The following is a 12,650-nucleotide window of genomic DNA, read 5'->3' on the forward strand; positions in this document are numbered from 1 at the left end:
AGCCCAGGACTGGAATAGCAGGGAAGCTGCAGGGTGGGACTGAGGCTCATTGGCAGGGCTGTGAGAGGCGCCTAGGGCTGGAATAGCCAGGGGGCTGTAGGGCAGGAGTGAGGTGCACGGCCATAGCTGAGTGATGAAATCTTTCACAGCGTTAGTTTGTACAATGCCCAATTTCAACTAGTACTGTCAGTGCTTCAGTTTCCGGTGCACTAGAATTCAACATATCAATTCAAAATTAAATTAAAACAAAATCCTATCCTCCGACCATCATGCCACACTTGGTAATTGGGTTTGTGCATGTACATAATGTAGATGATTACAGTACATTTAAATTGCTTTAAAGCTCTGAGCTAAAACAAAAAAAAATAAAAAATGACATTCTAAGTTTAGAGATTGCTAACTCAGCCTTTTTTGTGCTTTTACCTTTTACTATCTATGTACCTATATGTGGGTTCCCTCAAAGAGCAATAATGCTAGAAATTCTAGGTAACTTGCTACACAGAAGCAAATTCTCTCCTTGATTACATACTCTAAAGCCCTGCTGAGGTTTATGGGAGGATGGGAGCAAGGGCATAATTTGGCTCATAATATCTATATTTATCTGTATTGCTTTGTAAAAATGAGTATTCCTTGTGGGTCTGAAGCATTGACCAGTATTGTGCTTCCATACTATATCTAATTTGTTGTGAAACAGTGTGACAATGAGCAGTGAAGCTGCAAAGTGATTGGGCTACCCTGGTCTCGCCAAACTGAAAAATGCAGTTAAAATGGCTTCTGTCCTCCAAAACCTCCATAAGGCTGAGGCAAGATGCTCAAATGCCTTGTAAGATGCACAGTTGTTTTATAAAGTTTACTATCACAAATATTTTGTGACAGAGAGACTTCAGAGCCCGCACTCTAACATGTTTTTGAACAGCAATAAAGATGGGCTATAACACAAAGTTCAGATCCAAACTTCACAAAAAGTTCATAGATGGGTGGAAGGATTAGATCTGGAAGGCATGATAAGGCCCACTGAAGTTCAGGGTTATCCAAAACTAAGGTTTTGATGGGCCCGTGTCTAAAATCAAACTTTTAAACTCTTAAGTGCCTGGTCAGGTTTTAGCTGCACAACTTTTATTAATGTCAGGAAGCGGGATGTTTCAGCTAATCAATCCCCAAACAACTCTGATAATTTTTATCTTGAGCACCTTTGTTTCAAAACCTTTGCCCTGCAGTTCAGACAAACCATACGCCAAATGTTAAACTTCTGTGGGTGTGTCATGTGGCAGCTGCTGACTGTGCTTGCTGTGTTAACAGGAGTAAAAAACAGAACATGTTTGTTACTAAAATAAGCTAGTGTGATGTGAGATATATAATGGGACTACTCAGTCACATTTTAACTCCATTGACATCTGTGTATAGACAAAATTCAGTGGAATTACACCATGGACTAATTTTTAAAAATGTTTGGCTTGGGATTTTTTTTATTCCATGTTGTATGATAAATGCAACATGTCCTTGATTTTTTGCTGATGTCACTTCCACAAAATTAATGCCTAGTGTATTTGTGAATTGCATTTCTGGAATTCTTTCATTCCATTTATAATCTAATCCACTTGAAAGACTGTGTTGCTTGTAAAATTTGAAATTTCAAAATTGCTGTGTACCTTCCTGACAACCAATATAATTTATGTCATATTGATGAGCCTGAGATATTTCTCAATGTTTGCCTCATGGGAAGAAGACAAGGGGGAGGAACTTTTGACTGATCTTGTGGATGCTGCTGTTATCTGAAACCTCTTATTTGCTGGAGTTCTTAGAAGTTTTTGATTTGTTTTTCCTCTGTCTCTGACCTAATTAATTTTATGGGACCTCCCCATGGACATAATTTATATGACAAATGAATTATATTAGCAGTTGCTGTCGTGGTATGAAGCCCCTCATTTATGGTAAATTTAATGTGCTTCTGTGTTCTTTTCCTCTATAAACTGTGATCTATCAGTGTTCATCTTTCTTTATTTTTCAGATAATTTTGATTGCAAAATGACTTTATAGCCAGTATAAAAATCTGTAAATTTATAAATGCAATGAGAGAGATATTACTGTAGTAAAGAATTGGCTGGCACAGAAAAGCCTCTGAAATTGCACTAATTCTACATTTTTGGTTGGTTTCTTATGGCTGATCTAGTTGAAATATAATTTTGTAGAAAGAGAATAAAATTGTATCTCTGTTCCCAGCCTACTTGCCAGTTTTTAGCTTGGTGCAATGTGAAAGGATGATTATTAACCTCCAGAAGAGAGTTTATAAAGGAAATGCTGACATAACCTTAACTAAGCTAGTGCCAACATGAGCTGCAATCATTTCATTTGCCCCATTCAAAACTGTCCCACTTACAGGGCTCGTATTAGTGGTATTGTTTAACTCTTTCAAGACAGTGAATATTCATAGCCTTTTCCAGACAGCAGTTGTGTGATAATGGGTTTTGAGCCAAAATTTTCTCTTGTCCCTGTGCATTTTCACTGCCTTTGATGAGGTTACACGTCTGAAAGTGAGAATAACATTTTAACCTGTCTCCCGAAGCCCCCTCTGATATCCAAAGGATAAACGGGAGCCAGATCTGCTTCTGCTCCTATTAAAGTCAATAGGAGTTTTGCCTTTGATATCAATGAGATCAGGAGGGGAGCAATTGTTGTGCACTGTAGGACCAAAATGCATGTTTTATGTGGGAGTTTAAGGGCGGAGGGATTTACAAAACATGTAAATGTTTTCATGATTTTTAAAAATACAATGAAAACCGTTTTTCTTTGGATTTAAATATTCCCCTGTAGCACTGCTGCATGGTGCTTGTGCATGAGCGCTGCAAAGAGAATCCCGCTAGTCTAGTTCATCTCTCCAAGGTGAATGAAAAGCAGAAAATAAACAGCTTATACAGGAAAAAGCAAATTAGGTCTGTAACACACCTTCACTTTGAAATAGCCACAGTAGTATTTGTAACAAAGTAGGGAAAATTAATTCCTAAATGAAAAGAAGGCTCATGGTAAAAGTGTTGCACAGCGCTACAAATGCAAAGATATGTAGAAAGAAAAAAGCAAAGTTAGTCCTGGTTCTGATTCAGCAAATCAGCTGAGCACATGCTTGAACATATGTGTAAGTGGTGTGCCCTGGGGCCTCTATGCTGCTAAGCAAGCAGGCCTCATTCAGTGATCATAGTCTGTAACATGCCTTCTCAGAAGAAATCCTGGAAAATGCCATGGCAGTCATATACTAGTTAAATTGTTTTCAAAACATGATCTGGAGCAGTGGTCCCCAACCATTTGAAGCTGCTGGGTGCCAGGGGGCATGGCCGTTTGCCTGCCGGGCGCCAGAGGGTGGGGACACTCATGCACCCGGGGGCAGGGCTGCGCATACGCCACACCCCCATGTGCTATGTGCCTCAGATCAGCAACCCTATGAGCTGCATGGCCATGGGGAGGAGGCCGCCCATTCGCAGCAAGCGTGGTGCCAGTGTCCTCCAGAGCCGCGCGCCCAAAGCCGGCACTCCCCCCATAGCTGCATGCCCAGGGGCGGGGAGGCCAATTTGCCGCGCTCCCAGGGCCATCGCCCCCACAGCTGCATGCCCGGGGGCCGGGGCGGCCAATTCACCACGCTCCCGGGGCCAGCGCCCCCCATAGCCGTGCGCCCAGGGCTGGCGCCCCCCACAGCCGCACGCCGGAGGCGGGGCCAGCCTCTGAGCACTTGGCGGGCGCAAAAAAATGTCCCTGTGGGCGCCATGGCACCCGCGGACACCGTGTTGGGGACCACTGCTCTGGAGTATGATAACCATTGGCAGCTTGTGCATGGAGTAAAACTGAAAGGACATGATGTTGTCTACTTGCTTCCATTTCTGTGTGGATATGGGTGGTTAATTTTTTATTGATTTTCATAAAAAACTAGACCAAGGGTGGAGAACCTTTTTTGAGTCAAGGGCCACTGACTCTCAGAAAAATCACTTGAGGGCCACACACAAAAACCCCTCACTGTTTGGCACCCAACCAAGAAAGAGAAAGATACTCCTTACATTCCCGTGGCACACCAGAACTGAGAAGGGGCAGGCTAGTATATTTTGTGTGTTCCAGCCCTGTGGTTGGGGAGCAGTGTGGACTGGAACAACAGCACAGGCTCCCTGATGTGGGGGAGGCCCAGATCCAAGCAAGCCAGGGGCTGCAGCCAGCCCCCGGGCCTGAAGTTCCTTACTCCTGAAATAGACAATGAAAAGTACCAACCACTAAATATCTACTATTGTAGATATTATTCTCTTTTTGTCCATATTTTGTTTGTAGAGCCTCCTAAGAAATCTTAAAATAAAAAAAAAATCACTAGCAGCTTTATGGTGTCTAATACGGTGCTAGAAAGGATGGACAGCTTAGTGATTGGAACACCTGATATCTGGCCACTAAGTGCCTCAATCTTTGAGGAGAAGGAGGGAGACCCAGGCCCTCCTCCTTTTCCAAGTTCCAGCCAGTGCCCTGTGTGTGGCAACAATGGGATGATCCACCCAGCAGAAATTCTATCTTCTGCCCTGCTCCACTTCCTATCTCTGTTCTTCAGTTTGCGGCACGGCTTCTGTACTCCAAACACTTTGGAGTGGCTCAGCTTGAGTGATTCCCCCTTGTGGACTTTTTGTGGCAACTAGCCCTAGCCTGGTGTCCCTCTTGGTGGGAGCATATGTAATAAATTGCAGGATCTTAACTCCATAACTGTAATTCAGTCACACAGTTCACTTGCTGTCTCTTCAGTAGTTGCCCTCAGTCAGGAATTCAGTGTTTCTCCCTGGTGGCTGTCCCAGTTGTCGGGCTCCTAGCAATGTTCCCCTGATGTAGACGGACAGAGCTCTCTCCTGCCTCTTTGCCAGTCATCCCTGAAGTGAGCCTGGTTCTCTTGTTTTCTTCTACTTCCAGGTCTGGCATTGGCTGTAGGGATTGCAGGGCAGGGCTAACTAGATCTGGAGACTCTCTCTAACCTGTTTTGTGCTAGTTAGTGTGAGGTTTCTCAGCCTCATCACATGGCCCTTTTAAATGTGGTAAAGTCAGATTTAAGGTTGTCGGGCATCCAGTTTTCAAGTTGAATTCTTGGTTGAAAAGGGATCCTGGTGGCTCCAGTCAGCACTGATGATCTGGTTGTTAATGGTCCAGTTGGTGGTGCAGCAGGGCTAAGGCAGACTCCCTTCCTGCCCTGGTTCCGTGTTGGTCCTGGACCAGCCAGCATATCCCTGCGGCCTTATGCCTAGGCTTGCCAGATGCTTTCACCAAAAATCCCGAACATGGCAAAAAAAAAGAAAAGAAAAAAAGGTTGCTGCGCCTTTAAGAATCCTTGAGCTCCTTGCTTTCCCCTGCCCATGCCAGATGCAGCACAGGAACATCGTCCGTCCAAGAGAAACAGAAAATACCAGACATTTTACATGTTTGGTATTTTCTGGGGGGGGGGGGGGGGGGGGTTTACTGGACGGGGCCAGAAAAAACAGACTGTCCAGGCAAAAAACGGACACATGGTAACCCTACTTATGCCCGGGAACAAAGCGGGAAGCTCTGCATACTGCTCCCGCCCCCAGCACTGTCTCTGCAGCTTCCATTGGCTGGGACCACAGCTCATGGAACTGGGAGGATGGTGCCTGTGAGTGTGGGCAGTGTGTGCCATACAGAGCCACCTGACTGTGTGGCTACCTAACTTTCTCCCAGAACATGTACCCCAAGCCCTTACCCCAGTCTGAAGACTGTCCCAGAGTCTGAACCCTAACCTGCTTCTCCAACCCTGAGCCCTCTTCCAGAGCCATACCTCCTCCTGCCCTCTAACCCCTTATCCCGGAGCCCATTCCTGTACTCCAAACCCCTTTTTCCTGGCCCCACTCCAGAGCTCACATTTCCAGCCAGTCTGCACTTTCTCTCACACCTCAATCTCCTGCCTCAGCTCTGAGCCCTTTCCTGTACCCCAACCTGATCATCCACAGCACCACACTGGAACCCACACCTGCAGCCTGATCTCTCATGCACTCCAGCCCCTTGTCCCATCCCAGATTCCCCTTCTGCACTCTGAGCCCCTCATTTCTGATCCCACCCCAGAGTCCACACCCCAGGCTAGCAAAAATTAATGATGGTGGGGGAGAGTAAGTGACAGACAGACAGGGGCTCGACTAACAGAGGATGGGGCCTTGGAGAATGAGCGGAGCAAGGGTGTTCAGTTTTGTTCAATTAGAAAGTTGGCAGCCCTCGACTGATTGCTCCCTGATCACACTTTTTCTAATGGTGCTTAACAGTCACATTACATTTTTTTTAAAAAAAGCTTCCTTATTAAGTCTCTTTCTTTTGTTCTTTCTTTCATTTTTTCTTTTTGTCATTTAGAAAGCAAGATAACAGTATTTTTAGGCTCTAAATAAATATCTGTTTCTATTTTGAGGTGGTGGGTAGTAATTTTCTTTTTTCAAGATTGAATTCCAGAACCTTTTGTTCTCTACCTGCTCCCCTCAATCATCCTTAGCTACATTTTAAAACTGGTACAACATCTTGAGGTTTGTGGCAGAACTATAATACAGTTTCCGAGTTACCACAATTTCTTTCCCTTATTGGGTAAAGTCCACAGTTCAAGATACTCTGCTAGCATTAGAAGGCCTATGAAAAGGCAGAGGACATACCAGCAGCTTTCTAGCTTGACCTAACGTCTATCTATATTGTTTCTCAGTTCACTAAGGGGAATGAGAAGAACAGATTTTATTGAGCTTGCACTAGAAGAATGAAGTCATGATTTTGAGGAACAGCTGCCCATCTGTCCCTAGAGTCACTTCTGAGTACAGTTTGTACTTCCTTTGGAGCGGCGGAGAGGAGGAGATGGAACGTTTTCAAAAAAAAAAAAATGAGTCAGTGGGACAAAATCATCTATTGGGTTAAAATCAATTGGCTGCAATGAAGTTACACCAGAGATGACTGTGTCCCAGTTATTTCATGGTGTAGAGTTGTACACTGGATGGGCTCTGACACTGTTGGTCTTATGTAGACAGTGCTGCTGTTTCTTGAAATCTCTTGACTATGTCTGGTCCCAGAATTTGGAAATGCAGTATTGTAACATTCCCTCGAGAATAGGGTTACTACTGACCACCTATCCTGAGATAGACTGGGACAGTGTTGGCAGTCAGGGCAACCTCCAAACCCATAAGCAGTGTTAGAGATTACTTTAGAGAGTTGTGAAACATAAATAGTTTTGATGTGTGTGACACCTTGGAGTGATGTTTGAAGCTTTTTTCTCCCCCTTCTGCCAGGCAAGAAAATAGTATCTGGTGTTTCCCTTAGTTAAAACATACAGGTAATCAAAATACACAGAAGTGTGTTTGCTTCAACTACATGGTTCAGAAACTTTGGGCTGTATTGTAAATATGACACTGTGGTGTCATTCACCTACCAACTGTCAGATTGTATGTCAAATTGGGCAGGTAAGTTTACAAGTACACTTTATTACTGTTTGAATAGATGGCAATTAAGAGCATGCATTTTACTGCGCCTAAATGACAGAGCAAAGATAACTAGGCAATCTTGGCTCATGGTCATCTAATGAAGCAGGTAAAGACTGTTAGAGAGGGAAGTAACAGAGAGGTAGCCATGTTAGTCTGATCGTGGTAAAACAAAAAAAAGCAGTCATATAGCACTTTCAAGACTAACAAGATGGTTTATTAGGTGATGAGCTTTCGTGGGGCAGACCCACTTCTTCAGATCATATTCTGGAAGTGAATTGGTATGACCTTTATATAACAAAAGGGATACAATGAATGAGTAAACAAATTATACAGTAACGAATCAGCTACAGAAGGTGGGAGCAAGGGAACGAGGAAGAGAAAAGGAAGGAGGAAATTGCTTATTGTCACAGATTGTCAGCTAATAGGTAGCAAAGGGCCAAAAAGTCAAGACTTTGGAATTCCACTCTTGGCTCAGGAAGGGGTATAGCTTACCTGGGAGAGCTGGGGACTGGAAGTCAGCACTGGAGCTGTGTGAATCTCAGCATTTTCACACTAGAGAGAATTGTGCAAAACTTTTTCACTTTCTGTCCTCACGTCCTGAGGTTTGCTTTGAGTTTCAGGTTCAAATGGCCTAAAAGTTCAAAGTAGGGATGTTAAAAATTTTGTATTAGGGCAACCGTGTAACTGCTGAAAACCTCAGCCATTACACAGTTACTCAAGCTGCAGGCTCTGCAGTGTAAAGCCTATTCTGTATAAGCTTTATACTGCAGAGCCCACAGCGAAGCCTCCCAAGGAGCGAGGCTGCCAGCCCCTGCCAGCCTGACTCCTGGGGAGGAGGTTTCACAGCTGCAGCGAAGCCTCCTCCTTGGGAGCGGAGCCAGCAGTGATGCCTCCTTATCTGCCCAGCTCCCCGGGAGCAGGCTTCGCTGAGTGTAAACGACAGTTGCTTTTTGGTTAAATGGTTAGTTCTTTACACTCAAACATCCCTAGTTCAAAGTATCTCAGTTGAAACCATCAAAATGTTCCTTTTTTTTTCAGGTTGAAGCCACTCAATTTCACATTGTTTTGATGCAAATCTGTAACTTTTTGTCATATTCATTTGATATTGGTCCCAGATTTGCTTGTAAGGTCTGGGATCCTCTATAAACCTGATCTAAGAGAGATTCACATTGATAATGAATTCCAGAACCAGACAAGTTTGGCCAGCCTTTGAGTTTTGAAACAAAAAATTGGTCCAATTCTGATCCAAATTCCACCTGAAACCTTGGGAAAGCACAGATCAAAACCACTCAGCTCAGCCTTTTACTGAAGTGGCCCCAAATGCTGGGAAAGTCAAATTCAGCTCCAATTCTCTGCAGCTCTGGCCCATTTGGACATGGCACTTCCCTGCCCCCTGACTCCTGTTCTGTGCTCTGCCTCTTAGTATGTCCTTGAGCCTTGGCCTGGTGCACCTCAGTTTCACCATCTGGCAAAGGAGGATAATGCTTACAAGTAGCTCATCATGTAATGGTGAGGCTTAATTAATGAATGTTTGCATAAAGCCTTGAGATCCTTGGATGAAATTCTATAAGGGCATAGAATTATTATTGTTGTTATTAACTGTGTGCTTAAACCTAGACAATGTATTTGCACATGTAAGTAATTATGATGCACTTCAAGGCATTCTGTTTGTAATGCTTTGTAATGCTTTGCTCTTCATTTCCTACAAATCAAATTACTGAGGGTTAGATTTGATTTCCACATCATTTTGAAAATATTTTCTTTTTCTTTTTTTAATTTCCTTTGTATTAATTTTTTTTTCAAAGTTCAAGACACAGCCAACTGTGACTAAATGCATAAAACCAAACAACCACCCCCCAAAGTATAGTAAAATCAAAGTCAGTATAAGATGATATGCATTCAAACAATGTAAATAATACCTAACAAACGTAGTTGTAATAATATACCTGATCCATGTGTGATCCGCTAATAAATACTTATTTAGAGTTCAAATAACTTATTATTTTTCTTAGAGAGGGAAGGAGAAACAAATCCCAAATTCAAATGATATCCTGCAGTCTAAATAAATATGTAAAAGCTGCCAAATCTTATAGAAATCCCAGTGATCTTATATTTTCGTAGTATCTGTTGCAATAGTAAGAATGAAGAACGAAGGGCAGCTTTTACTACTCATACAGGGTCCAATCCCATAGCTTTTCCATAAGTAGACTTGAGCAGTCAGATTGAAGGTAGCATGTGTTAGACCTAAAGGCACAGGCTTAGGTTGTTTTTAATGCTTTTTTCATAGCACAAAGCATTTCAGTGGTGTAGGTTTGACAAGCACATTATAATTAATATCTGTGGCCAGTTTAAAAAGATTGCTACTAAAAGAAAAATTGTTACTAGAAGGTAATTAATATTTTCATCACAGCATCAGTAAAAATGGGTTTTTGTCTTCTTCTCATTTCCTTTCTGATTACAGAGGCAATTATTATGTGTGTAAAGGAATAAGATCATCTTCCCTGTCCATCACTCTGGCTACATCACCTTCTTTTTCAATTCCCCTGCTTCTTCCCTAATTCAGTTCAATTCATTTCCATTCCAGAAGGAGTCATTGACATGACAAGCTCTACAGGTGCTGCCAAAGTAAAAGAAAAAAGTCAGTCAGTGAGACACCTAGCCCATATATCTGTGAAGGATAGGTATGACCCAGGGTAACATGCTGTGCTTGGGGTTTGATTCCTTGTTTCCACTTTATCATTAATGCTCTTTCCTGATTTGAGAGTATGATGCCATCTTTGCTGTCTCTTTCCTGTCTCTTAGACGTGGGCACTGTTTTGCCTCATTCCTTTCTGAGGAGAATTTACCTTTTATGATTCCTGATAATTAGAGGAAATATCTTTCTCACATTTTCTCCCATTAGGGACTTTGGAAAAGAAACAATCCCATTGTCTCCATCTCTCCTTTGTCTCAGTTGCTGAACAGTCCCTCCTCTCTGATTTCAGACTATGTTTTGTTCCTCTCAGTTTTCACTTCCAAATTGTGGTCACTGATTTGGTAAGTGTCTGCTCTGGTTTTGCATATTTCACCCTGTTGAAGAATCCGCTAATGTGTCTGTGAGGCAAGGCTGAGATCTGCCTACCTAGGCTCTAGTCTGCTATCTTTCGATGCCTACACCCGTTAAGATTCCTTGACAAGAGGGTGAGGTTAACTCAGGGAGAGCAGGATTAAAAAATCCTGAGTGACCAGAAGAGCTAGCGAATGGGAACAGCAAATGGGAGTTTTGTGAGAGAGTGTGAGAACCAGATATGCCTAGCAAGCATGTGCTAAACTTAAGCCAATAAGCACCCATTCCACCCCCTGCAAAACAAAACAAAACAAACATTCTTTTAATAGTAAAAAAAAAAAAAAAAAAAGTACAGACTGAAATCCTGCAGCAGATCCTATACAGTTTATTGCACTCAATGCAGCACGTAAGTTTGCCTGCCTGGTGGGCAGGTGACGTGGGCACTTCAGTACAAGCAAATCATGGCCCTCAGAGACCAAGTACAGGCTCTTGGGTCCAGAATGGCTGAACTGAAGGAACAAGGAAGAAAGGTGCATAGAGGAGACTTTCAGGGACATAGCTAAGGGGATCCACCCCTCAGTCTGACAGCTTCTGTACTGCTGAGGAGGAAGAAAGTGACTGGGAAGGAGAACATTGAGCCGGAGTGAAGTGAAACAATCCCATAGTTGGGATCATCCTTCCAGATGAGGTTATGGTATCCTCTTGCCTTGAGGGTATCCCTCATGGGTCAGGGATCCAAGGTATTTGGAAGAGAGAGATAATAGTAAGGTGGCATTCAATTATTAGAAATAGAGGTACAGTAGATTTATGATAATCCAGCACCTTTGGGACCTAGGTGGTGCTGGATTATTGGATATACCAGAGTATCAGGAGGTACTGCATACTCCCAACCCAATCCCTCTCCTCCCCTCCCCCAATCTTATGCTTGGGTCCCCAGAGCCACTGGTACAACCCCGTGTCTCCCCCCATGCATTGGGGCACTTGCGCTGAGCAGCCGACTTTTTAATCAGCTGGCTGGGACGCCATGAGTAACCCAGTCCCCCTCGTCCTCCCCTTCCCCGGAGCCAAACACCTTTCCTCCCTGCTGTAACTCAATCACCCCTCCTCCCCACCCCCAACCTTATGCTTGGGTCCGGAGCAGCCGCACGTCTCCTGCCAGGCGCTGGGGCACGTGCGCTGAGCGGCCGGCTTTTCAATCAGCTGGCCAGGATGTGGTGAGTAACCCAATCCCCCTCCTCTTTTCCAGAGCCAAACACCTCCCCTCCCTGCTATCACCCACGTGATAGTGGCTGACCTGAGCGGTTCCGGGTTCCGTCAGGAGCGCTTGCCATTTTGATGCCGGACAATTGGGTGCCGGACTATTGGAGTTTTACTGTAGTTGGGTTTCTGATGACAGGGAGACTGCATGGTAAATTTGCTGCTGGGTGCAAAGGTTGGGTTCCTCTTAAGACATGTTGATAGATTTATGTGTAGGGCTGGGGAGGAGTAGGTGGTCATGAGACATATAGGCACCAATTATAGAGGAATGAAATGATTGAGACCAAATTTAGGCTACTTATATAAGAGATTAAAATCCAGGACCTCCAGCACCATTCTCTGAAATGCTTCCAGTTCTTTGCACAGGGCCAATGAAGATAAGTAGAATCACAGGGTCTTAATGTGTAGATGAGACAATGGTATTTGGATGAGGGATTTAGGTTTCTTAGGTGCTGGGGGAACCTTTTGGGAAAGGAGGAGCATATTCTAAAAGAAGGATGGGCTCCATCTAAACCAAAATGGAACTTGATTGGTATGTAAAATTAAAAAGTTGTAGAAGAGTTTTTAAAGTAAGAACTATAGGAAAGCTGACAGGTCTTTCTGAACCTGGTGCTGTAATATACATATCATCTAAGGGATGATTTATTAAAGGGATGCTTTCATATCCTAATAAACCGGAGAAAATAGAAGATAAAGAACAAGCAGGAACTGAGAAACAGTCAAACATAAAAGAGTCCAATTCAGTTACATCACATGAAGGTGGACAGCTAAATATTAACAAATTGTGTATGTGCTTGTATACAAATGCTAGAAGTCTAAATACTTAGGGTATGTCTACACTACCCCGCTAGTTCGAACTAGCGGGGTAATGTATGCATACCGCACTT

At 43.5% G+C, this 12,650-nt stretch overlaps 1 protein-coding gene across 34 annotated transcripts in view; it reads left to right on the forward strand.

The window, feature by feature from the left end:
* The window catches only part of ZBTB20 (zinc finger and BTB domain containing 20), a 715,034-nt gene that overhangs the window by 479,301 nt on the left and 223,083 nt on the right, over positions 1-12,650 (forward strand). The gene's annotated exons all lie outside the window — the stretch shown is intronic.

Source organism: Pelodiscus sinensis, chromosome 1 (genome assembly GCF_052426305.1).
Source record: "Pelodiscus sinensis isolate ZL-2025 chromosome 1, ASM5242630v1, whole genome shotgun sequence".
In the NCBI taxonomy this organism is placed as follows: Eukaryota; Metazoa; Chordata; order Testudines; family Trionychidae; genus Pelodiscus; species Pelodiscus sinensis.